At 39.2% G+C, this 17125-nt stretch overlaps 1 pseudogene; it reads right to left on the bottom strand.

Moving 5' to 3' along the window:
- Positions 1 to 13755: 13755 nt before the first annotated feature.
- Positions 13756 to 16078, bottom strand: LOC149161518 (L-type lectin-domain containing receptor kinase IV.4 pseudogene; annotated as a pseudogene).
- Between the last annotated feature and the right edge of the window lie 1047 nt (positions 16079 to 17125).

Genomic DNA, 17125 nt, shown 5'->3' with positions numbered 1-17125 from the left:
GACATCAACGCATAGTTTCTCAACTTCAATGGTAATTGAGTCTTCCTACTTGACCTCCTTGGTAGGGGACTTACCTCAAATTTGTTTTCTTCTGCCATAACTGGGCCTGCTTTTTCATCTTCTTGTTGTTCTTCTTCATTCTCTTCTTTCTGCTCCTGTTCCTGCTCCCTTTCATCCTCGCTGCTTTCCTCCAACAGCAATGGAATGTGCCAATCATCTCCAACATCAACTTTCCTTCCTTGTAACTGTTCATGAAAGACTACATCTCTACTTGCAAATGTCTTACGAGACTCAGGATTGAATAGTTTGTATGCTTTAAACTCTGTACCATAACCAACAAGGATACATTTTACTGCCTTAGGGTCTAGTTTCTTTCTATCAGCTTTGGGTACATGTGCAAATGCCTTTGACCCAAAGACTCTTAAATGGTTTACTGCTGGTTTAGATCCATATAAGGCTTCAAAAGGGGTTTTGAAGCCAAGAAACGTAGTAGGACTTCTATTTTTCAAATATACAACAGTATTTATCGCCTCTGCCCAAAAAATATTAGATAGACCTTTACCTTGCAGCATGCTCCTTGCGCATTCCACCAAGGTTCTGTTTTTACGCTCTGCAACTCTGTTTTGTTGTGGTGTGTGCGGTACTGTATACTGTTGAACAATCCCGTGAGATTTGCAGTATTTCATGAATTCCTTTGATTTGTATTCTCCTCCTTGATCAGATCAGAGAATTTTAATACTTTTTCCAAACTGTTTTTCCACCAGGGTTTTGAAATCTATAAAACATTGGAAAGTCTGACTTTTCTTGTTTAAAAAATAAACCCATGAATACCTAGTGCAGTCATTAGTAAACAACAAAAAATAGTATGCTCCTCCTAGCGACCTTGTTTGCATGGGACCACATACATCAGTGTGCACTAGCTCTAAGATTCCTGTTTGCCTCCTCCTATCATGCACAGGGAACTGTTCTCTGTGCATCTTTCCTAAGGCACAACCATCATAGTTTAACTGAATATTACGAAAGATGGGGAGACCTTCGACCATACCTTTCTTCTGTAACAACATGAGATCCTGCAGATTCAAATGACCAAACCTCTAATGCCAGAGTTGTTCAGCTGTCGACTCTCCTGCAACCATGGCTTGCTTTGATATACTTTTTTCATCCAATCTGTATAGGCTTCCAATTCGCATGCCTGTTGCAACAATTTCATTCCTGCAATCCTTTATCACACAGTGAGTCTTGAAGAATTCGACATGCATATCTTGATCAGCCATCATGGATACAGATATCAGGTTTTTCTTTATTCCAGGTACATATAAAACATTTGAAAGGTGACTAATCTTTCCATTTGGTAACTTAACTGAAATCACCCCATGACCTTTGATCTGATATCCATTATCATCCCCTAGATATATTTTTGATCCATTTATAATTTCTTCAAGAATATCAAAAAATTTCTTATTACCTGTCATGTGAGAGGATGCTCCGGAATCGACATACCAGATTTCATCTTCATTCGATGCTGAAAGGGCACAGTCGACTGTGAACAGTCGAAATTCATGACTGAAGTTTTCTTCTACAACAAAATATCCCCTGTGTTTTGGATTTACCTGTCTCCTCCTTGCCTCATCAGCCTGTTTCTTATAATAACAATCTCTCTGTATATGACCCTTCTTTCCACAATAAAAGCATTTCTCTTCAGAATGATTTACAAGCATACCTTTATGACAGTGATTTTTATGTGTTGTTCCTCCTTTCTGGACTGATTGCTGTTGTGACTGCTTCCCTTTGGATAGTCGTCGTTTTGCCATCAGCGCAAGATCGTCACTTTGGGGGTTCATATTCAGATTATGCCACGTCGCTCTTCCTCTTGCTGCAAGATCGCAGTGAGATCATCAAACGTGGGTGTTTTCTCCCTTGCCGAGACTCCAGTGATGAAATTTTGGAAATCATCACGCATCCCATTCATTGTAATTGCAACAAGATCTTCATCAGCCACCGCCACTCCAATGGCCCCCAATCCGTCTTTACCATCCTTAATTCGCACAACAAATGCAGTAGCAGACTCCCTTTCATCCATCCTCACTGAAAGTAGCTTGCTTTTCAGAGCCAAAACTCTGTTTGCATTCTGGGTTTCATACGGATTCTTGATTTTCGTCCAAATCTCTGCGGACTTTTTGCAGTCTCTGATGTGTGCAATGACATTGTCTTTCACAGACATCTTCAACAGGACTTTGGCCTTGTTTTCTCGTTTTTCCCAGTCTTCCTTCTGTGTGGTTGCAGTAGGCTTCTGCTCATCGCCTGTCACTATAGTCCAAGCGTTCGCACCTTCGAGTAAGGTCTGGATCTTAAACTTCCAATTCGTGAAGTTAGACCCATTGAGTTTACCAGATTCGTTAAGGTAAGATTCCATTGTATTACTCATTATGAATCTACTTAAAAACAACGAAAACAATACCTGTCAGATGGATCTGTCACCTCTGCCACCGATCTACAGTGTCTGGCACTCCCGCTCCAATGAGCAAATTTAGCATTTTCAACATAGCCGAAATAATGATCTGATCACAATTGATCCGATCCACCTCTCCTGGATTGATCTGCCACTTCGTCGATCCTGATCTCCCTGCAGATCGCCAAGCGAAGTCGAGGTTTCCCGCATATCACCTCTGGCGCTTTCCCGATCTATCTCTCCTAGACGGATCTGTAACTCCGTCGATTTGCACCGTTTGCAAACCACCAAATGAAGTTCACACTATTCACAGATCCCCTTGGCGCTACCCTGAGCAAAAAATCCGCGCTAATTAAAAATCGGTGTAAGTATCTTAATTGGCGTGATTTTCTCGGTAAAATCCCGCGCTAATCGGGTTTTCTGGCGCGTTGGCGCGATTTATCCCTCAAAATCCGCGCTAATCAGGCTTCTGGCGTGACTGTCAGTGCAAAATCCGCGCTAATCCGCCTTTCCACTCAGAAAAAAAAAAAATCTGAGTCCGAGCGAGGTGTTCTGCAGTCCACCTGCTCAATTGAGCACACAGCTCTCGTGTACACACAGCCACACAGGTGACAAAAGATCAGGCTCACTCAAGCTGAGCTCTGATACCAAGATAAAATGTGAACAAAATTGAAAAGAAAGAGATGTAGCTCTCAGGTGTGGCCTGCACCTGGGGACTACACTCACAAAACTTGAGAGATCACTCTCGTCCACTCTATTCACTAATCAATCAAAGATTACATCATTAAATACAATACTAGGAAATAGGAAGTTGCACCCAAACCCCATAACTATAGGAACTAATCCTAAACTAGGCAGAAAGTTACAACAACGTAACTATTTTCTCCATTAATATCAAAATAATATTAATTATTCTCAACTGCTTTGTCTAGTTTGACTTTTTCACTATCCTAATAGCAAATTTGTGATGTAATTTGATGAACTTTGATGGATCATGATGTAAATATGTTAAATTTTCACTTGTAGAGGTAGATTCATCAGTTTAAAGGTTGTTTGAAATTGAATGAATCAGTTCCCTTGTTTCTAGAGGCATGCTGTTATGTTGCCTAGTTTCTAGTTCTCATTTTAGAATCAGTTGGATCTGCTCCTAAAAATGTGTGCTCGACCCCTAGAGGAAGGGATGAGCAATTTTTTTTCTATATTATGTTTTTTTTTAGTCATTAGCATGGTTGGACTCTTGAGAAAGCATTGAGCTTCATTGTACACTCATATTTTTGGCTAAGGAATTGAGACCAAGATTTGCAGCACTCTTTGGGATTCATGTGGCAATGTGTCTTGGTACAATGCTTCTCTTTGTAATTGTGAATTTGTTTATGTGATTGCATGCCATTATCCACCTCATTTCTTCTGAACTAAACAAGCAAGAGTGTAAGTAGAATCCATTGAAAGTGAAGTGCTCTACTTGAAGTTTGCTTTAGTTATTTGATGTTTTCAGCTATTTGGGGAGGATTCATGATTGCTCTTGCCCTCTTCAACACCTCCAGTATATTCCTTCCATCTCACTCAAATTTAAGTGCCAAAACAATTGCCTACCTTTCCCCATTGAGATCTCTGCAGAACTGAGCCTCAATCCCCGCACCGCAAAATGTGCCTTTCCCTCTGAGCCAACAAAACAATATTTTATTAAATCAACTTTCTTGCACGTATACCTAGCCTAAAATCAGAATATATTTCAGCCATCTCAAGCCCACACCTCCACCTATAGGGATGGATACCCTAGATTTTTGCCACTAAATTACCTTTGTGCCACATGATAATTCCAGTATTTATCTTATTGGTAAACAGTTACCAGTATCGGGCACTAGGCGGGTCGAGTAGCCCCAAATAGTACTGCACACTCTCGACCTAAGCTGAACCCCCTCTGAATCGAGTCTCTGCCATGCTCAAGTATTCTTTTCCGTGGGATTATTGAAGGATTTTAATCACCCTAAAATTCAAATTCTATGTTTCAAATATGTAACATGACCATGGCAACTTATGGGATTTCTACCCCCAATCGTCCTAACCTGAAATATTAATTATTTTGTGGCCCATGTGGGGAATTTTTTTGGTTCAAGTTATGATTGCTTTTAAGAGCCTTGCTTTTCTTAGGGTGTGATATGTAAGCCAAAATAAGCTAAGTACAAAAAACTTTGGAAACTGGATGACTTCTTATAGAAGAATATAGTGTGTGATGTGTAATTGTGTGCAAGTGGGAAAGTGAACATTCAAAGCATGATAAGATGTGGATTTGTGATGATCCTTTTCAATATCTTCCTAATTACACTATTTTTTTATTTTCCCTTGCATGAAAAAGAAATAATGCATGGATAATGGACCACTTACTCTTTTTCCTATTACACTACGTGAGTTTCAATAAAGGGAAATGGAAACTTAAGTGCTTTAAGAAAGTTTTCATATGCAAGCCCAGGTTCGTATATGAGATGCAAAGGAAGTAGAGATTACTTACCTTTTGTAATAACACTTAATCCTAGTCCCAAAAATGAAGAAAAATAAATACTTTGGTAAGTAACAAGATTTATGGATCATGGGCCACTTACTCCTTTACTAATTAAGCTATGTGAGAAATGTAAAAACACGCAATATAATCTAATTACCCTAATAATTATGATAAGTAAATAATTAAGTAATCTAAACCGATTGGAAAAAAAATTGCAAAGGTGAAGGAAATTCACTAAAGGCTGTGAATCACCTGAGAAAAGTGAAATTACAATGATTTTTATGCTTTCTAGAAACTATGCGGGTTTTATATGCACAAATTTGCCTGCACGTCTTTTTGAACGAAAGAAGCATAGTTGACAAAAAATAATGAACAATCAAGTTTTTTGGCTGACAACAGGTCCCACAAGTCTTGCAAAAATTCCATAAAGATGTTGCACGCCCAATGAGGTGATACGGAGAGAGGGCTCTGCAAACACAACCGTTATATTAAATAAAAGAAACTAGTGGAGTCGCCAATTACTATAGTAGTGTTTTTGTAACAATAAGATACCAAAAGACACCTCCTTAGCAGTTGATTTTTCCCTACAGAGGAATACAAACAATTTGGTTGTCGTTAGTGGACAAGCAAGAAGAAACAAAGCATTTCAAATGGTGAGAACAATGCACATACAAACATAAACTAAAACAAAGAGATAAACACACAAATAATGTTTAATGAAGCAGACAAGAATTTTTTTTATGGAAAATGGCTCTGTTTATTGAATGTTGGTGGTAGAAGATGAATACAATAGATGAATACTAAACACTTTAAGATAATTCTTTGAGCTATGGTGCTAAGAAATCCTCAGTAAGAAGGTTCCTTTCCTCAATATCTTTGAAAGCTTCTCCTCTCTATCAAATAAGTATCAAGGATCTCTCAATGGTGAAATCCTCTCCACACTAGAATGATGGATTACTAAGAAGCAACTCTGCTAACATAATAGCGCTCTACTTTTTCTACTTCAATAATGAAATGAAGGATTTCTCTAATAGTAATTTTTCCATCATAACATTGTCTTCTCTTTGGTTCTCCCATGGCTTGTTTATATATAATTTTTTGAATCTCTCTTCCCTCTCTTGGTTCATGAATGAAAGTGACTTATGAGTAGGACAAGATGATTCCATTGAGGGTTGCATATCTTCAGGGTGAATCAAATTCGGCTGTCCTTGACTGTAACATGTCATGGAATCATCTTCCAAGTGTGGGAAGTGGTCCTAAAGTTGTTGAGTCGACCTTTTCTTCGATCTTGTGGCTTTCAATGGAAATGCCCCACAATTGTAATTTATTCCTAAGGATAAGCTGCACTGTCCAATTTTATACATAAGACTTTACAAGAAATTATTTTTTTGAACTTCATAACGTTTTCAACTGGAAAATCTTAACTTTTACATTCTGCTGGACGACTTTGGGAGTATTTTGGATTGTAACAATAAGTGTACGATTTTCTGGTATTAACACCCCTCTCTCTTTCTCTCCCCCCACTCTATATATCTTTACTTCCATTTACATATTTGTTTATTTATATATCTCTTCTTCCCTTTATGTCTTTATCTCCTTCCCTTTTTTCCTTCTCTCTCTCCCCCTTACTCTGTCACTATCTGTCTCCTTCTCTCCCCCCATTACTCTCTCTCTTGCTTCATCTCACTCTCTCTTTCTCTATCCCCCACTCTCTATCTCTCTATTTCCATATACATATTTATTTATTTCTCTTTATCTCTTATTCCCTCTTTTTCACTAGCTCCTTCCTTCTCTCTCTCTCTCTCTCTCTCTCTCTCTCTCTCTCTCTCTATATATATATATATATATATATATATAATTTTTCCTCTCTCTTCTTCCCTCTCTCTACCCTCCTCTTTCCCCTTGTGCTGCTTTTGTACCTCTCTCTCTCTCTCTCTCTCTCTCTCTCTCTCTCAATCTATACCTATATATCCTTCCCTATCTCTCCCTCTCCCTTACTCCCTCACTATATCTATCCCTCTCTCCCCCAAACACACTCTCTCTCTTCGCCTTTCTGTCTTTTTCTCTATCTCTCTCCTCCTAAATCCACATCCATCATATAGCTCTATGTCCTTGTCCCTCCTTGTATTCTTTTAATCTCTTTATATCACTACCACTCCCCCCACCCTCCCCTCTCTCTCTCGTCTCTCAATCTCCCTCTCCTCCTTTCTCTCCTTCCTCTATCTCTTTCTCTGTCTTTTCCTCCACTCTCTATCTCTCTATTTCCATTTACATATTTGTTTATGACTCTATATCTCCTCTTCCATATCTATCTCTATCTCCCTCCCACTCTTAATATTTCTCTCTCCCATACTCTCTATCTCTCTATTTCCATATACATATTTGTCTATGTCTCTCTATCTCTTCTTCTATATTTTTCTAAAGCTCCCTCCTTCTCTCCTTCTCTCTCTCTCTGACTCCCTCACTATCTCTCTCTCTCTCTCTCTTCCCCGTCACTCTCTTTCTCGTCCTCTCTCTCTCACTCTTTATCTCTCCATCACTCTCTCTCCCTCTCACACACACACACACATTTTTTCTCTCATCTTCCATCTCTCTACCCTCCTCTTTCCTCTCACACTACTTCTATTCCTCTATCTCTTCTTTCCTCGCTCTCTCTTCCCTCAATCTCTACCTCTATATCCTTCCCTCTCTCTCCCTCTCCCTCACTCCCTCACTATATCTATTCCTCTCTCCTCCAAACACACACACTCTCTTCACCTTTTCCTCTTTTTCTCTATCTCTCTCCTCCTTGCTCCATATCCAAGCTATAGCTCTATCTCTCTTTCCCTCATATTCTTATCAATATCTTTGTATCACTACCCACCCCTCCTCTCTCTCATTCTCTCTCTTCTTCCCTATCTCTCTCTCTCCTCTATCAATCTCCCTCCCCTCCTTTCTCTCCTTCCTCCATCTCTTTCGCTCTCTTTATTTCTCTTTCCCCTCACTCTCTATCTCTCTATTTCCATTTACATATTTGTTTATGAATCTATATCTCTTCTCCCATGTATGTCTCTCTGTCTCTCTGTCGCTGTCTCTCTCTCTCCCCCCTATTTCCCCCTCACAACACTTCTCTACCTATCTATCTTATTCTCCCTCTCACCCTCTCCCCTCCATCTTTATCTATATCTGCCTCCCTCTCTCTCTCTCCCCTCCATAACTGTCTCTCCCTCCCTCCCTTTCTCCCCCTCACACTCCTTCTCTACCTATATCTTTCCCCTCCCTCTTTGTCTCTACCTCCCTCATTCTCTCTACCTCTCTCTCACTCCCTCACTGTCTCTATCCCTCTCTTCCCATCACCCTCTCTCTATTTTCCTCTACCTCTTTGTCTCTCTATATCTCTTCTCCTCTCTTTGTCTCACCAATATAGCTCTATCTATATCACATCCAATCTTCTAATATGTCTATTTCTCTCACCACCTCTCTCTTTGTCTCTATAGTTGATTCTATGTCTCTCCTCTTCTCTTCCACTCATCCTATGACTCTCGATCTCTCCTCACTCAACCCTTCTCTCCCTCTCTCTCTCCCTCCCTCCCTCAAGACCCCCTTCTCTCCATTTTTCTCTCTTCATCCTCTCCTTATCTTTCTCTTCCCTCCCTAGTGCCCATACTCTTTCTCTCAATCTATCCCTCCCTCATCACTCACAAACACACTCTCTCTCTTTTTCTTTCTCTCTTACTCCCTCCCTTTTCCTCTATCTCCCCTCTCTAGTTTTGTTAATATCTCGCTTCTCTCCTTCTCTTGCCCCCTTGTCTCTCCATATCTATTTGCCTCTCTCTCTCTCTCTCTCACTCCCTCTTCCTCCATATTTCTCTCACTCTCCATCCCTAACCTGTCTCTCTCCCCCTCCCTCCCCCTTCCTCTATTTCTCTATTCTTCCCTCCCTCACTCAATCTATGCTTCAAAAAAAACCCCCTCCAATTATTTCTTTGTCTCTTCCTCCAACTATATGTCTATCTCTCTCACTTTATCCTTCTCTATCTCCCTCCCTCTCTCTCTTTCACTCCCTCCCATCTAGCTCTATTTAGATCTCAACCCCCCCCCCATCTCTCTCTCTCTCTCTCTCTCTCTCTCTCTATTATATATATATTATATATATATATATATATATATATATATATATATATATATATATATATATATATATATATATATATATCCTCCTCCCTCTATCTTCCTTGTCTAGCTCTATCTCTATCCCTCCCTATCTTCTCTCTCTCTTTCTAGATCTATTTCTATCTCCCTGCTTCTTCCTTATCCCCCCACCTATCTCTCTTTCTTCCATGTCTATCTATCTTTATATCTCTCACTCCATCTTCCTCTCTCTCTCTCTATTCCCCCCCTCCCCCCCCCCCACTCCCCCCCTTTCTTTATTTCTTTATTTCTTTATCCCTCCATCCCTCATTCAATCTATGCTTCACAACAACCCCACTCCAAATCTTCCTCTCTATGGTCTATCTTTGTCTCCATCTCCCTTCATTTATCCTTCTCCATTTCTCCTTTAATCACACTTTCTCCCTCACTTTGTCTCCCTTTCTCACTCTCTTTTTCCCAGCATCATCTCTCTATCTCTCATTCTTCCTCTCTCCCTCTCCCTTGCCCCACAAATCTCTCTCTCTCTCTCCCCCCATGTCAAGCACAAATATCTCCCACCCTCTCCCTTCCCAGGCTTTTTTCATATCTCTCTCACTTTTCAACTATAACTCACTCTCTCCCCTCACTCATCATCTCATTCTTCCCCACCATCCCCCTTCTCTCTCTCTCTCTCTCTCTCTCTCTCTCTCTCTCTCTCCCCCTTCTCCCTCCCCCTCTCTCCCTCACCACTTCCTCTAAATCACCTCAAACATTTCCCACCAGCTTTGTCTTCCCCAACCCCCCTTTATCTCTATCTTTATCTTTCATTCTCTCTTTATATCCCTTGGCCCCTCTCTCACCCTTCACACGGTCCTCCCCTAAACCCACCTCAAGCATTTCCTTTGTGATAAATTCATTATCCAAAAGACACATGTGTGTGTTCCTACCACTAGAAATACACATACAATTTTGGCACTACGAATGCACACATATTATTGGCACTAAAAATGTTCATCTGTTAGGGATGCACAAATTTTTTTTGAACTTAAATTTTTCCTAGCAAAAATCTTATGTGCATAGTGACTTGGTGGCTTTAGATATAGGTTCGAGATCATGAAATCGATGGTTTGAGTTGCAAATGCATGAAAACATCAATGAGAAAACACATATGTATCTCTATCTTTGATGTTATTTTTCTATAAGCTAGACAATTTAGTTTCCCTTAAAACTACATATAAATATAAAGTCCAATTTGTAGATTCTAAATATATAGTTAAAAAGAAAATTAATATCTTTTACTATTTTTAATATACTTTTCTCTTGACATATATCAAAATCTTAAAATACATGCCTTGTCTATTTTGGCTATAATTCTTTTGGGCCTTGAGCATTTGGAAAAAAATTATGGTGTAGTAGATGGCATTAAGACTTGTAATCTAAAAGAAAAAAGATTGTTTGATAAGGGTAAGACCCTTTTAGGTTGCACTCATGGAAAGGTCTAATAATTTCAAGGATATAATCTATTTAATAATTACACACACATAATTAAGATTATAAATTTTAGAAAAATAGTTGTGCACATGAACAATCTATTCTCTACAACTCCATAAGTTTTTGTAGAAAGATTCCATCATTTAGATAATCAAAGATTGCACTAACAAAAACATATGCATTATATTTTGCATGAATAAAAACATACCAATGTTAGAAAAATTAAAAATGCACATAGCTAGAGACATTCTACATAGAAATTATATATTTCAAAAGTCAACTCATTTTCCTACATTTCATCTTTTCAAACAATCTTCAAATTCATTGCCTAAGTACCTCTAATCATCCTTCCAATTTAACATATTGTTATTTTTCCCAATTTGTATTGTCATAAATAAATTATGAGAAGCAAACTTAAACTTACATCCACCCATTATCCAACTTTTTCTTTTATTATTATTATTAAATTATGATTTTTTAAAGAAAATTTCCAACTTCTTATGGGGTCGCAGATCATATCAGTCCAATATCCATTTAGTGAAGATGGATTCTATTTCAAGGCCGAAGAAGTTGGGTGGATGGGGCCTTCTGCACATGCGATCTTTCGGCAAAGCCCTTCTATGCAAATCTCTTCTTAGAGGAATCTATGGCAAAAGTCAGTGGAGCATCATCATTAATCAAAAATATCTCAAAGGAAGGTGCATGGTTTTCTGGTACAGGAGGCAAACATTGGGCATCAGAAGAGGATCCTCTATATGGCTAAGCTTTAGAAAGATCCAGTCTTTCTTCATGAAGAATTTAAGATGGAGACTTTCCTCAGGATCGAGTATTCATATTGGTTTTGACACAACCTTGTATAAGCTGGAATCGATGATTCCCCCTGCCTTGCTCTCCTTCTTCTACTCAAGAGGCCTCTTCATGTGGAATAAGCTAATTAAAACATGGTCCTCTCAGAATCCAGTTTGGAAGGATGGGGTCGAATTATCCTTGCCCCTCTCTCTTCGCCCCTTATGGTTATCAGCTATCAACAGCTTTTCAAGCAAAGGAATCATTCAATCGGGTTCAAAGGATGAACTGATTTGGTCACTCGAGAAATCCTCTCAACCTATCTGCGTCAGAGATCTATATGTTGCTTTCTCATCCGGCCAGCCGCCATCCTCCCCCATTTTTCCACTCAAATTTTGGAAAACATCTTGTCCGCTCAAGATGATTCTTTTCTCATGGCTTCTCTTCTCGGACAGGAATCTCACCTGGGAGGTTCTCCAAAGAAAGGGATGGCAGGGTCCGGGAAGATGTCAAATGTGCCTTTCTGAAGCTGAATCCAATACACACATGTTCTTCCAATGTGCCTCATCTTCTACAATCTGGTATGACTTGTCTTTGATTTATGGTTTTTCTCACCGGGTTTTTAAATCTGTTCAGGATGGTTTCAATTGGTGGAGTGTTCAGAATCCTACCTGGCGTACTTTATTCATTCTCACCTGTTGGTTCTTATGGAAATGGAGAAATGATCGCATTTTCCAGGACTCCAGGACGCCCCTTGCTTCTATCTTGGTCTCAATTTCGGGTTTCATGCCTCCTTCGGATTAATCACAGACCCTGGTCTGCTTTTAGCAAGCTCTTTTTGGACCTATATGCTTTCTTATTTGCAGCACTTGCTGATCCTGCACATTTTAAATCTATTTTGATGTTGGCTTCACTACCTCCTCGTGAAGCGTTATGTGTTTGTTTTTCTCTGGCTAATATGTTGTATGATAATTGGTGATAGTATCTGATACAATTTGTCATTATGTTGACTATGCTTTACCGATTCTCATGTATATTGATCTTTATATTCTCTTAATATAATCCATGATGATTTTCTCTCTGAAAAAAATGTTTTTAAATTTTTCGGTAAAATAAATACATATTTATTATTTTAAAAATAATTAAAATGTAAATCAACCCAAAGAAGAGGTGAAACAAAACCCATTTGGTTAAAATAGATTCTAATATTTGTATTAAAATAATTAAAATGCAAGTAACTCCAAAAAGGAAGTCGAACAAATCCACTGGATTATTGGACCAAACATAAAAACAATAATCACTAATAAAAAGAGGTATTCAACAATGGTAAAATAAAATGAAATAAAGAATTTAATGAAAGAAAATATGCAAAGTCCATATTCCAGTTATTCTCGATAAGTGTAATTTCATAGGACAATAAGTAGATTATTTAAAAATATATAAATTTAATCCTGGCTCCTAATTACATGTTTCAAGATGTGTATATCTAAACTTATATTACAAATTAATATTGGACTTAGACAATAGTAACTATTAATTATTCAACAAAAATTATATCACAACGTTCTTTGATTCAGTAACAGATGAGTGTTGTTCCATTGTATTTGCTCATCAAGCATGTCCATTATTTTGATGATAAAAAAATTAATACACCATGTTCATCATTATGCATGTTCAACAATCAACAATGCCTCGCCTTTACAATTTTTAAATATTCTGTTAATTTTATATTTTCTAGAAATGTTTTTATTCATAAAATTACAGGAAGCGGGAAAAAAATTGATGAAATTAATCTAAATAAATTTCAAATAAATTATAAATGTGAACTTATCAATAGATACATCATTTCAATCTCCACGGAATTTAAAAGTACAACCGTTTCAGCCTAGTTTAAAAAAGGTGTTGTTTTTATGTGTTTTTTGGAATTTCAAGTGTTGGTAGAAAGTTTTGAGGTGAAATTTTGATTTGTGTTATTTAAACTTATTTTTTAATTGTATATATGGATTAAACACCCTGAAAAATCTAGAACACTTCAATTGTGCAGGAGTTATTCATCAAACTTATCATTTCAATAAATTCTTACCGTATTTTAGAGAAATTAGATAAAAACACACTAAAAAAACTTCCAAAAAAATCTCTAAACACAACTTAATAAAATAAATTGATCCAAAAAACCATAAATATTTTTAGCTATATTTAAAAATCTTAATCACTGTCATTGATCTTTAAAAATTTAAATGCTTTTAGGTTTTTGACCATTCTAATCCATTTTCACTATTTAATAGTGCTAATCCATTTTCAGTATAAAAACAAGATTCAACACTTCTATCATCAAATAAGAAAGAGAAAAAAATAACCCTTCGATCTCTGAACCAATTTACTCTGTCGATAGACAACTTCGTTCGTTAATAACATATAACGTACCTTTTACGTTTATTCGTTTAAACTGCAATACAAGAGTTGTTTATTGAGTAAACATAAATAACATACAATACAAAAATTTACATACAATACACTAAGAGTTATTTCCTCGTTTAACATACAATACAAAACTTATTTATTCAGTAAAGGATATTGAATAAGCTTTCTAGCTCTTTTCATGCCGTCGATCACCGTCCAGAGCTTAAAGATGTCGAACTGAGCCATCCGTTTCCGTTTGATCGGCTTGTGCTCCGAATTTCCTGGATAAGGCTCACCTCCGGATCAGCGGTAGCAGGACACACATTGACGCTTACGCTAGATTCATCAAGAACTTTCACCCACGAATCCATATGGACGTCAGGGAGAGGAGCTTCACCTTCCAGTATTTGACACACTTGCCGTATCCCCGGCCTTAACGTCGGCTCGGTATTGGAGCACAATAATCCCACTTTCAACACCTTCTCCATTTCGGCCTCCTCGTACTCGTTCCCCAGCTTCGGATCTGCCGCATCTAGCAGACGCGCTTTGGCGTACAGCGCCCAGACCCAGTCCACCAAGAACAGTCGTTCAGAGTCCATAGACAGGTCCACGGGTTTCCTCCCGCACGCCACTTCCAACAGCAGAACGCCAAAGCTGAACATGTCAGAGCTGGGAGTGGCCTTTCCCGTCTGTATGAGCTCCGGCGCTATGTATCCCAACGTTCCCACCACATGAGTCGTTCCAGGATTCTCGCTGTGTTCATAAAGCCGGGCGAGGCCGAAGTCCCCCAGCCGAGCGTTGAGATCTGAATCCAGCAGTACGTTGCTCGATTTGATGTCTCTGTGGATGACCCTCTTCTCCCATTCTTCGTGCAGATAAAGTAGCCCTGCTGCCACGCCCTTCAGGATCGCGTATCTCCGAGGCCATGGCAGGATGGTCATTGGCTTCCCGAATATGAGTCTATCCAGGCTGCCGTTGGGCATGTAGTCGTAAACTATGAATAGTTGCTTCCGTATCCTGCACCAGCCTCGGAGAGGAACCAGGTTCCTGTGCTGCGTGCGCCCCATGGTCGAGATCTCTGCCACGAACCCCTTCATTCCCTCCGTGAACTCCTTCATTAGAGATTTCACCGCAACTTCATGGCCGCTGCTAGGGAGAACGCCCTTGTAAACCTTGCCGAAACCCCCCTCCCCGAGAACGTTTTCTTCCCGGAATTCGTTCGTGGCGATGTTGAGCTCTCTGTAAGTGAATCTATGCGGCCAGAACTCATTCTCCCATTCCTCAACTGTTTCTCTCATGAACTTGCCTCTTTTGATCAAAACGGCAATGGCCGCAGCTACAACAGAGAAGACAACCAGAGTGGTCACTGTAACGCTGGCTATCCATCGGTGGTTGGGACGCTTGGAATACATTTTAGCAAACGAAGGGAGACGCGAGATATCGAGTGCGGGCGCCGTGCCTTCTGTGGTGAAGCTCCACGCCAACACGTAATGGTCTTCGATGAAATTCCCCGTAGCCGCTGAAAAGCCAACGAACATCTCCTCTTGCAGAACGCTCTGCAGATCGACTTTCTGAGATATGAGCGGCTTCTTCGGTCTGGGCAAGCCGGCCAACGTTATGGTAACGTTGACCTGGCTTTGCAGACTGTCGTAATCGATCCAGGCCTGTATGTTCTGTCCGCCCTTGAGGTTGATTCGGTTGAACTCCTCCCCATTCCAGTACCCGGCGGGCTCGGTCTTGAGCGAGATGAGGCTATTAATATCTACGCCCACATGATTGCCGTCAGGATCATCCAATTCCACACTCTGCACCGGATCGAATTCCACTGCGAACAAGTGATTGTATGATTTCCCGTTGCTCGTAATGTTAAGCAAACCCAGATACTCGGAAGCCAGACCGCCGATTATAGTTTTGAAGGGCGTGACCATGAAAGCCAGACCGTGCCCGCCTTCGTCAGAGGGGGGATGCACCATGCTGAAAACGAAAGTGGTGCTGAAGGAGGAAAGCGTCCCGTGGCTTTTCATCTGCACAGGAGTTGAATACAGCCCCCGGCCGAGCACCCAAGGCGTGTGATTTGTGAGGGCCAGTACCGATCGGGAGGGAATGAGTGAAGCAGCAGCCTCCAAGATCAAGTTGGTTCCATTGAAGCCATCGAAGACAAAAGTTGTAGGAAAAACTGGTATGACAAGGGAGATGAAGGCTATAACAGTGAGGCAGCCCACACAGGGCCGTAAAAAATAGGAGAGATGCAATTCCTTCTCCATGATTCCATCTATTTTTTTCCAATGTTCATTACATATCTTATAAACTACCTAATATAGAAATATAGATACCGTGGACAAATAATGAACGCATAGTGTTATCAACAACGGAGTGTGAATATCGACCACAACTATTCTTGTATTTTCAGCTAAACACGGGACACGCCGCCCGCCGAGCTGTTCAATCAAGGAGGCGAAATGTCAACGAATTCACACCAATAGTCAACGGTTGCAGAGACTTAACAACCATCTTCACCATCCACGCCTTGAATTTGAGTTCGTTTTATTGAATAGTCTCGTTTTATTTAGAGACGTCTAATTAAGTCTACTAAAATCTTTACAAAAATGTCCAGCAAATGAACTCCAATGTGTGCGCCTTCTTTCAAAGATTATATATTGGGTTTTGGAAAAAACTTTACACAAAATGCATAATAAGAATCTAAAGAAAAAGCTCAATGTTACCGTAACGTTGGTCAGCTTTTTGGAATTAGCATATATTTAATTGTACTTTATTGAGATTAATAATAGAATCATGTATGATAATCTAGTTATTTCACGAATGAGTTTTATTAATGTCTTAATCTAATGATATTGTTTTTTGCTTTGAAAGTTATAGAAATTCTCGTCATATTTTGAAAAAATTCGGTAAGGATTTTTGTAAATCCAAGTAAAAGCTGTCAAATTTCATAAATTTAGGTGCTCTAGAAGTTTTTGATGGTGCTGAATCCATTTCCACCATCAAAATCATGATTCAAATAGTGCCGCTACAAAAAAATAAAATAAAATTTCTGCCCGGATTCCAGCAACTTTTGGCCGTTCAGGCAATTCCTCTACCTCCGTAGATGACTCCTTTATTAATTTTTATTTATATGAGATAATTATCTAATGATTAGATGGCTAGTTAGTTCGGATCATCTTCACACTAATTTAGATTCACTGTTAGACGCATTATTATATTAGTTCAACCATGTAAAATATATTGCATTGAATTGTATTATCTCATAATTCTATTTTTCATGCATGAATAGAATTCATAAATTATTTTCTCTATCAATTTCCTTTCTTCTTTCCTTGTCATTTTTGCTTATGGTTTTCTAGCTAGATCCAAATTGTGTAGGTTCAGCTACA

Source organism: Pinus tabuliformis, chromosome 5_2 (assembly GCF_031772625.1).
Source record: "Pinus tabuliformis cultivar Carrire ecotype Pingquan chromosome 5_2, CPIR1, whole genome shotgun sequence".
In the NCBI taxonomy this organism is placed as follows: domain Eukaryota; kingdom Viridiplantae; phylum Streptophyta; class Pinopsida; order Pinales; family Pinaceae; genus Pinus; species Pinus tabuliformis.
The sequence above is the reverse complement of the archived record's forward strand: the minus strand, read 5'-3'. Positions and strand labels throughout refer to the sequence as shown.